Source organism: Jaculus jaculus, chromosome 1, assembly GCF_020740685.1.
Source record: "Jaculus jaculus isolate mJacJac1 chromosome 1, mJacJac1.mat.Y.cur, whole genome shotgun sequence".
Lineage (NCBI taxonomy): Eukaryota > Metazoa > Chordata > Mammalia > Rodentia > Dipodidae > Jaculus > Jaculus jaculus.
In genome coordinates, this window is record NC_059102.1 from 327559213 (window position 1) to 327568506 (window position 9294).

The window sequence follows — 9294 nt, forward strand, 5'->3', positions numbered from 1 at the left end:
GCCTATGGATCTCTCACCTGCTGGGAGGATGTAAGGAAGCTCCCTGTGGACTTGAGCTGGAGACGATCTGCAGGGTGGGGAGCTGAGTTACTTCTTTACCTTCTCCCATTTCCCCACCCTCACAGCCAGTTCCCTTCCCTTCTCCAAGGCGTCATTCGTTTCTTAATTAGGCATCGTGAAGAATCGCAGGCTCCTTAAGCACCCTCAGACTTACTGGAGCCCTCCTGTAAGACACAGGGGAGCTGACATTTAAAGCGGGAGGCATAGGAGGTTTACTTGGCATTCTGGGCAATTTCACAGCAGCAAGGCCTCACGCAGCCAGTGCCCCCTTCCAGTGGAGAGCGGCGGATTAGTGTTCTCTTCACACCCACCAGGCACCCGCCATGCCCGCCCAGGCTGCGGACGCTTCCTCCAGGCTGGCAGCCTGGGTTATGCATTCTGCTAGGAACAACTGGCCGTGGGGCAGGTGGTCCTGCTCTGGCTCCTCTCCAAAGCTGGCTGCTGTTCCGTGCGGGGCAGCGGGTCTCTGGAAGAAAGCCTTTCTCCTTCCTTCAGCTGGCTTTTCTCCGCTGGCTCAGGCTCAATCCCTCTGACTTGTTTCTCACTGCAGGTTCAACCTGCCTAGTTCCTCACATGCCCGGGGTCTTTTCAGTTTTGAGCATCTCAGTTCCTGTGAGTCTCAACCTCTTTTGGCTCTAACTCAGGACTCGGTTGTCTCCTCACTCCTTTTCTACTCTTCTCCTGTGGGACCCCCTCTCTAGTCATCCATGGGTGCTAACCATTTCCTTTGCGTCATAGTTACAGCTGAGCCTGTGGCTCAGGAAACAGACGGGGAGTACCTTGGATGCTTGCCCCATGACTTCAGACAAGACAGCATCATCTACTGTCATTTTTCTTCCTCTTTCTTTGAATTTATATTCTTCTGGGCCTTGTCGTGAAAGTCTGTAATTCCAGCTACTGTGGAGGATGAGGCAGGAGGAACTTAAGTTCAAGGCCAGTCTGAGCAGCTTAGTGAGACTCTGTCTCAAAATAAAAGAAGAAAAGTGTTGGGGAGACAGCTGAGTGGTAGAGTATCTGCCCAGCATATGAACAAAGCCCTGAGTTCAATCCCTAGCACTGAAAAATGTACTTGTACATTTATATTTTATAAATTCAGTCCTTTGTGGTGCTGGAGAGATGCCTCTCTCCTCTTCCACCTTCCTTCCCTCCTTCCCTTCCTTCTTCCCTTCCTCTTCCCTCCCTCCCTCCCTCCCTCCCTCCCTCCCTCCCTCCCTCCCTCCCTCCCTCCCTCCCTCCCTCCCTCCCTCCTTCCTTCCTTCCTTCCTTCCTTCCTTCCTTCCTTCCTTCCTTCCAGTATTATGGATAGATACTCATGCTAGGGAAGAGCTCTGCTTGCTCTACTTTATATTCCCAGCCAGTTTTCACGAGGCAGGATCTCCCTATGTAGCCCAGGCTGGCCTCAAACTTGCCATCCTCTTGCTTCTGTCTCCCAAGTGCTAGGATTATAGGTGTGCACCATCATGTCCAACGCCTTATAAATTCATTTTCTATAGAAATTTACTATTATTTGCTGGTTGAATTATATATAAATGAATGTTACTATTTACATATTTATGGCTAATAAAGATAAAACTGAAGCAACAGAATACAGAAGCCTCATATATTACTGAATACACTGAACAACATTTAATGTTTTGCCATATCTGTGTTTCCTTTTTTCTTTTATTTTTTGTGCTGAAGAAGTTTTTACTAAAGTAAAATGTCAGATGTCATGCCACAATTTCTGGCATTTTATTTTTTGCTTCCCCATGAAAGGATATTTTATTGCACAGCCACAGGACCCTTAACCAACTTAACAAAATTAATAGTAATTCTCTAATGGCACATAATAATCAATCTATATTCAAATTTCACTGATTTGCTTAAGCATGCATTTCGTTTTACAGACTTCTCTTTGAATGGTGATTCAGATAGGGTCCTCATCTTGCTTTTTGTAATCTGCAGCAATCTTCATACTTTTTTTTCATGCCATTGAATAATTGGAGTTTTTTTTTTTTTTTTAAGAACGCTGGGAATGTGAATTTGCTCTATATGCTTCCTGGTCTAATTAAATCTCACGCAGAGTTCCCATTCTGTCGGGCTTCCTCTCACTCCCCAGGGCCACACGGCCTGGCCTCCAGGGCCATGCAGAACGAGAAAGAGCGTCTCATTTTCGCTCAGTGGTTGGCGCTGCCCAACCCTGCCCGTCCTTGCCGAGGCCTCTCTCCCCTGGGCCCCACGGCTCAATGGCTCAGACTGTCTGGACAGCAAGCCCCTGCCTGGCACCACCCCCCCTCATTGCCCTCGTGCCTTTCTTTCCCTGAGCCCCTCCCAGGTGTGGCTAGGTCCCTGCTGGCTTCGCTCTTCCTCCCCACCTCCTTCTGGCTTCCTCCGGGAGAGTCCCGGGCATTCAGACAAGAAAGCCGTGTGGGGCTGGGCTGTGGCTCAAGTGGTGCAGCCCTTGTCTCACGCCTGAGGCTTCGGGTTCCATCTCCTGCATTGCAAAGGCGAGGAAAGCCCACAGGGAATGTTCCTCAGCACTCCTGGGTGTCACAGTCAGCCCCTCCCTGAGACCAGGGAGCACCCAGGGCGGCGTGCTGCTGACCCACGGGAAGGAGAGTCACTGGGAGAATGAGCAGACCTCCTAGTTCATAGTGAGTTATTTCACGTTCAGAGAGAGAGAGAGAGAGAGAGAGAGAGAGAGAGAGAGAGAGAGAGAGAGAGAGAGAGACAGAGAGAGAGAGAGAGAGAGAGAGAGAGAGAGAGAGAGCTGGGGAGATGGCTTAGTGGCTAAGGCGCTTGCCAGCAAAGCCAAAGGACCCAGGTTCAATTCCCCAGCACCTAGGTAAAGCCGGATGCACAAGGTGGTGCACGTTTTTGGAATTTTTTGCAGTAGCTAGAGGCTCTGCTGCACCCATTCTCTCTTTCTCTCTTCAAATAAATAAATAAAATATATTTATTTTTAAAAAGAGAGGGAGACAAAACAAAAGGTGTATTCCAGATCCGCCCGCAAAAATTCTTCCTTCCAATATTAATCACCACAGCTGTGCTCTTAAGCAGATGTTCATAGACTCCTTGGACTGTTCCTTACAGGAGGGTGTTTGTGAGGATCCCTGGGTGCAGCCTGTGCCTGTGAAACAAGCCAGAAGCGTCGGAGGTGGTCTTGCTAGAGGCAACGTTCCAGGCTCTTGTGTATTTTAAGGATTGCCTGCTGGGCTTGCCTTCCATCCTCAGCAATTCCAAGTCGACACCAGAGCAGCCTGAGCTCCAGCAACCCTCTAAGACTTGTCTCACCAATGTTCCTTTGATCAGTGTGCACGTAGCCGTGTCCTCTCCGGCGTTCCAAGGCTCTGAAGATGACAAGTCTAGGCAGAGGTCCCTAGAGAGGGGCAGTTTCTGCTGGAGGGAATGGCTCTGTCAACAAAAACAGAGCGAAGCAGATCGCTGGGAAGGCTCCGGGGTTGGACACAATAGTGTGCATATTGTAAGCTTTTCCATTCAAGCCTGTGGAGTGGAATGAGATGAGAGCCATGATCTGTACTGAAATGCTAGCCAAAATCATCCTATGGTCAAACAGTCCCTCTGATGCCCTGCAAGGGGTTGCTAGAGAATCTCTTCCAGAACATCATGGCTCATCAACATAGGTGGATTTGCATCATGGACTCATCCAGCGGGCACAGTGTGGACTTGCCCAGTGGGCACATGGTGCTCCTGCTTGCTCCACCTCAGCTCCTCCTTGCCACCGAGAGTAGAATCCCGTCCCCATTGCAAGGGGAGAGGGCTGAGTTCTCAGGGTGAGGCGTTGCTCTCTCAACTCTGCTCAGCAATTCAATCACTAAATGTTTCTTACATCCCGACCACATGTCAAGCACAATCCTTGCCTAGGGAGTTGTGGAAGGAATGAGTAAGGCAGGTGAATTCAATGAGTCTTTGCCCCTAAGAAGTTTTCTGTCCCACAGGGGAGACAATTGTACACTCACAGCAATCATTTGAACCAGCTTGACTTAAGGGGAATAAGGAAGACACACAAACGGCAAGCCGAGGCCAGGCGTGGTGGCGCACGCCTTTAATCCCAGCACTCGGGAGGCAGAGGAAGGAGGGTTGCCGTGAGTTCAAGGCCACCCTGAGACTACATAGTGAATTCCAGGTCAGCCTGGGCTAGAGTGAGACCCTACCTTGAAAAACAAAAAACAAACAAACAAAAAAACAAAAGGCAAGCCGAGAGGAGAGGCAGATGGAATACAGTCCCAGGAGTAAGAGAGGCTTCACGCAGGGGACAGGTAGGAAGTGGACAGATAGAAAATCATTCTGCATTCATTCAGGAAATGTTAAGGTGCGATCATATTTTTGGTATTGTGTGAGGGGCTAGTGAGAAGGAAAGGTATTTCTGATGAAGGGAGCAGAAGAGGGCGGGAAGACAGGTCCACCTGGAGATACCTGGACCAAAACCCAGCTAAGTTCCCGTGTTTACTCTTGTCTGCATTCCACAACCCAGCTCCTGCTAAGCCACATGGCACTTGCTCCTCCTCCATCAGTGGGAAGCAATCTGAAGCCACATCCTTATAGGGCAAGACCCTTGGACTCCCCTGAATTCAGGTTGCATGGCAACATCTACCCTATGTCTTTTCCTGGGCTGGAACTCCAAGAGCTCTTTGGGTAGCTGAGAGATACCTACCGTCTATGGTTGATATCCAGTCGTGGACAAAGTTTCTTAGCATGTGGCCTTTTAGGGTGAGGAAGAGAGGGCCAGCCCCTCGCGCCTCAGCAGCCTGCACGGTCACTCTTCCTTGTGGGGAATGTCCCCGAAATGTGCCTCGGGAGCTGGCAAGCAATCCAGCTGCAAGGCTGATGGGGCACAGTGGGTTCCCACTTCCACCTGCATCCTTGAAACGTTTACTGCTAATTAATTTCTGTATTACACAACAATGCACTTCCTAATTACACAGGGGAAGCGCCCGCAGCTGTAACGGTATTGTCGTCTATTGCACAAGTGATTCTAATAGATGCTCCACCAGAGTGAGGGCGGGAAGGTGGGGGGAGAGAGGGGGGGGGGAGGGAGGGGAGACAGACAGACAGAAATATGAGCTGATAAGACTCTTCTGGTCTTGGAGCACGGCTGCTCTCTGAGAACCTCCACAGACCTTCCAGGAGTCTTGCAGCTGCTTCTGGGCTCAACTAGGAAGGGCTTCCTTGGGAACCATGCCAATTGTGCAAACGCCAACACAGAAATGTAAATAATAACACGCAGACTTAATGCAAACATAATTATAGCCCAACATCAGGAGGAGAGACACTCGCTGGGGACCAGCCCATTTTCACATCTGAACGGCCCAATTTGCATGATGGTGATTAAAGCAGAGACTAGTTGCTTTGTTCTGTTTGCACTGCCACCTGCACTTTTTTTTTTTTTAGGCTCTACACCAATTTGAACAGGACATTAGAACAAGGGTTTTCATATCATGTGACAATATCTATGTTACCAAATGTTGATTAGTTTCAGTGAACAATGTTGACTGCCCACTATGTGCTGAGAAGTATGCGAGGCAGTAAGGAGTATGAATAGAGGGCTGGAGAGATGGCCCAGTGGTTAAGGCACTTGCTTGCAAAGCCAAAGGACCCAGCTTCCATTCCCCGGTACCCATGTAAGCTATATGCACAAGGTGAGGCATACTTCTGAAGTTCACTTGCAGTGGCTAGAGGCCCTGGAGTGCCTTGTCTCTCCCTCTCTCTCTCTCAAATTAAAAAAAAAAAAAAGCATTAAAAAAAAGAAAGACCTTGAAGGGGTTGGAGAGATGGCTCATTGGTTAAGGCTGACCAGAGTTTGATTCCCCAGTACCCATGTAAAGCCAGATGCACAAAGTGGCACATTCAGCTGGAGTTTGTTTGCAGTGGCTAGCAGCCTGGGCACACCCATTATCTCTATGTCTCTCTTCTCCCTATCTCTCTCTGCTTGTAAATAAATAAATAGGGCTGGTGGGATGGCTTAGCAGTTAAGGCATTTGTCTGAAAAGCCAAAGGACCAATGTTCAATTCCCCAGGACCCACCTTAGCCAGATGCACAAGAGGGCACACACGTGTGGAGTTCGTTTGCAGGGGCTGGAGGTCCTGGTTTGCCCATTATCTCTCCCTCTTTCTCTGTCAAATAAGTCAATAAATAAGAATAAATAAATAAATAACCTTGTGGTAGGTCAGGACAAAATGGAGTCACAGCAGGAAGGCGACAGAGATAAGCAAGTGGGTCGTCCACATTCCTCAAGAAATTGCCCAGCTATTAACGATGCCCCCCAGTCTAGATTTACCGCCCCCATCTCGCCAGGTCACTTCTGGTCTCACCCTATGGCTAATATAAAGAACAGAGATTTATTGCCCCAACAAAGGAACTCCTTCCCATTCTCACCTTCCCCTAACTGAAGAGCCTAAAAAGCCCACTGTCTGTAACCCCAAGCTGACTGCTCCGCTCCTGAGAGTCTGTCCTGGAGGCTCGTGTTCCCCACCCCCGCCCCGCTGAATAAAACCTTCCATCTTTGCCTCAGAGTACTCTCTGTGGTCCTTGGTCACGCCTGAACCTTACACCTTGGGCATTCAGGCTATTTCAGAGAAGATTAACTGAGGAGAGAAGACCCACCCTAATGAGGGCAGTGCCATTCCATGGGCTGGGGTCCTGGCCCAAGAAAGAGGGGGGAGCCAGCTGAGCAGCCGCACCCTCCTTTCTCTACTTCTTGACCCACTAGATGTGAGCCCCTCATGTTACTGGCACCATGGAACCAGCTGGTGCCATGCTAGACGCAACCTCTTCAAACTGTGAGCCCAAATCCATTCACCCTGTCTTATGTGACCTTTGTAAAGTATTTGTTCATGACAAGGAGGAAGGCAGACATACGCTTTCTCAGTACCCTTTTTCTTAGGCTCCTTGAAGATTTGACCCCGCCCCCCCAGGCCACCGTGCGTTCTTCTGTGCTGACCAAGTGCGGAGGCCTCTTCATGGATCTCCCCCCTTGCTGACTCTTGCTTCCAGTCCCCTGCATCAGGACTTATTTCAGAAACAAGAGTTGATGTCTGTCTCCTCCAGGCTTACAGGGGTGCCCCTCAGCAGAGTACAAGTCAAACTCCCTAGCACGGTGCCCAGGATCCTTCTTGGATGGGTTTCCAGCCATCGTTTCGACTCCTTTCCCCTTTCCTGGCTGGGTTTTCGTCATCCAGATGAACTGTGGTATTAACTCAGCACCCAATTGCTCCCAACATTGCTATTCCTGCAGCCCATGTCCTCCTTCTAGCCTTTGGCTCTCTAAAAACGTCTCGAGGGTCTCAGTCACATTCCTACCACCTCCTCCACTGCCCACCCATGGGGGAAGAAGAGCTTCTTTCCTTCTTGACTAAATGCACACATCTTATCCAGCAAGAGTCTCCTCCCTGGCCGGGCGGGGACAGGGCAGTGCCTGACCAGAGGGGAAAGTTTTGCTGGGCTGAGTTTGAACCGCTGAGGGCCCAACTGCCCTGTGTTTTTTTTTTTTTTTTCCGCCATATATGCTTATTACTTTTCTTATTGCTGTGACAAAATACCCCAAAAAAGTAACTTAAGGAAGGCAGGGTTTATTTTGGCTTACAGTTCGTGGGGCTGTGCTCCATCGTGGCGGGGAAGGCATGGGCTGACTGCCCGGTGATGAATGCTGATACTTAGCTCGCTTTCTCCTTTAAAAAAAAAATTTATTTTGATTTATTTATTTGACAGGGAAAGAAGACAGAAAGAGAGAATAGGTATGCCAGGGCCTCCAGCCACTGCAAATAAACTCCAGGTGTGTGTGCCGCCTTGAGCATCTGGCTAATGTGGATCCTGGGGAATCAAACCTGGTCCTTTGGCTTGCAGGCAAATGCTTTAACTGCTAAGCCATCCCTCCAGCCCTGCTTTCTCCTTTTTATGCTGTGTGGGGTCCCAGCCGATGGGATGAGGCTGTCCACATTTAGGATGGACTTACCCCTTTAGTTAATCTAGTCTAGATAATCCCTCTTGGACATGCCCAGAGACTTGTCTCTTGATTGAGTCTAGATCCTGTCAAATGAAAATCAATATTGATCACCAAGCCATCTCTGGGACAGGCAGGCTGTCCTGCATCCTGTGCGCAGACCCCCTGCAGGCTGGAAGGCTTCTTCCTGGCCACCTCCGACCTCAGCCTTTGCTGTCTGTCCGCCGACTTCGCGGTGCTCCAGCATCCCAGGCCAATCTCTAGCTGCAGCTCATAGGAGCCCTCCCCCCCACAGATCCTCACAATCTGGGGCCAGGTCCCGCCACCTTGGCTCGTTTTCTTTTGCCCCTGGTCATCCTCGGGCTTTTGGAGCCCTCCTTGGGCTCTCAGTCCTGATATTGATATTGATATTAATATTGATATTGAGAAGGTTGAGATTCTCCGTGTACTTTCTCTTTCCCATTTAGGGAAGAAATTTCCTCTCTCTCCCATCCCTTGCTGTACCTCCATTCGCGTTCCCAGGCCACGCGACTCAGGGTTTTGCTCTGGGGACAACCCAGGAGGTGTCCATATAGCCCCCGTACTTGCCATCCTTGGTACCAGCAACTCATAGACTTGAGACCTATGGGTGCTCCAAGGGGAGAGTGCAGTTCGTGACGGTGAGCCCACAGATAACAGGGAGAAGCAGGAGCGTGAGGAGCGTGGGTAGCAGAGTCCCTCAGGCCCACATTTCTGCTTTCTGTCTGGCCTCTCCATGTCAGCAGGCTGCGTCATTAACCACAACATGGGCTTAGATGCCAAATTTTTCCTCAGGGCGCGGGGGGGGGGGGCGGATTTCTGCAAAATGGTTTGTGCATTTGTGCCTTATCTCATGTAATTAACAAAGCAAAGGTGAAGGGCCAAGACCACCAAGGTGACCATGTAATTTCAGAGCCTGTTTCTGCCATCCCCTAGCTGTGTAGCCTGGGGCTGGCTGGTTACTTTGACCTTTCTGTCCCTCTACTTTCTCAACCAAAAGTGGGAATAATTACTGCAGTGACTGGATTCTTTGAGTGGGCCTATGTGTTTAGGATAGTGCCCAACACATGGTTTGATGGTCCTTTAAACTTAGCTACAAATGCCAAAAGGTGTATTTCTTTTTTTTTTTTTATGTAGCAAATCAGTTTATTAAGAAAATTTTTTTCTTTTTTATTAAAATATGTATATATTTTAATTTTTATTAACATTTTCCATGATTATAAAATATATCCCATGGTAATTCCCTCCCTCCCCACCCCCACACTTTCCCCTTTGA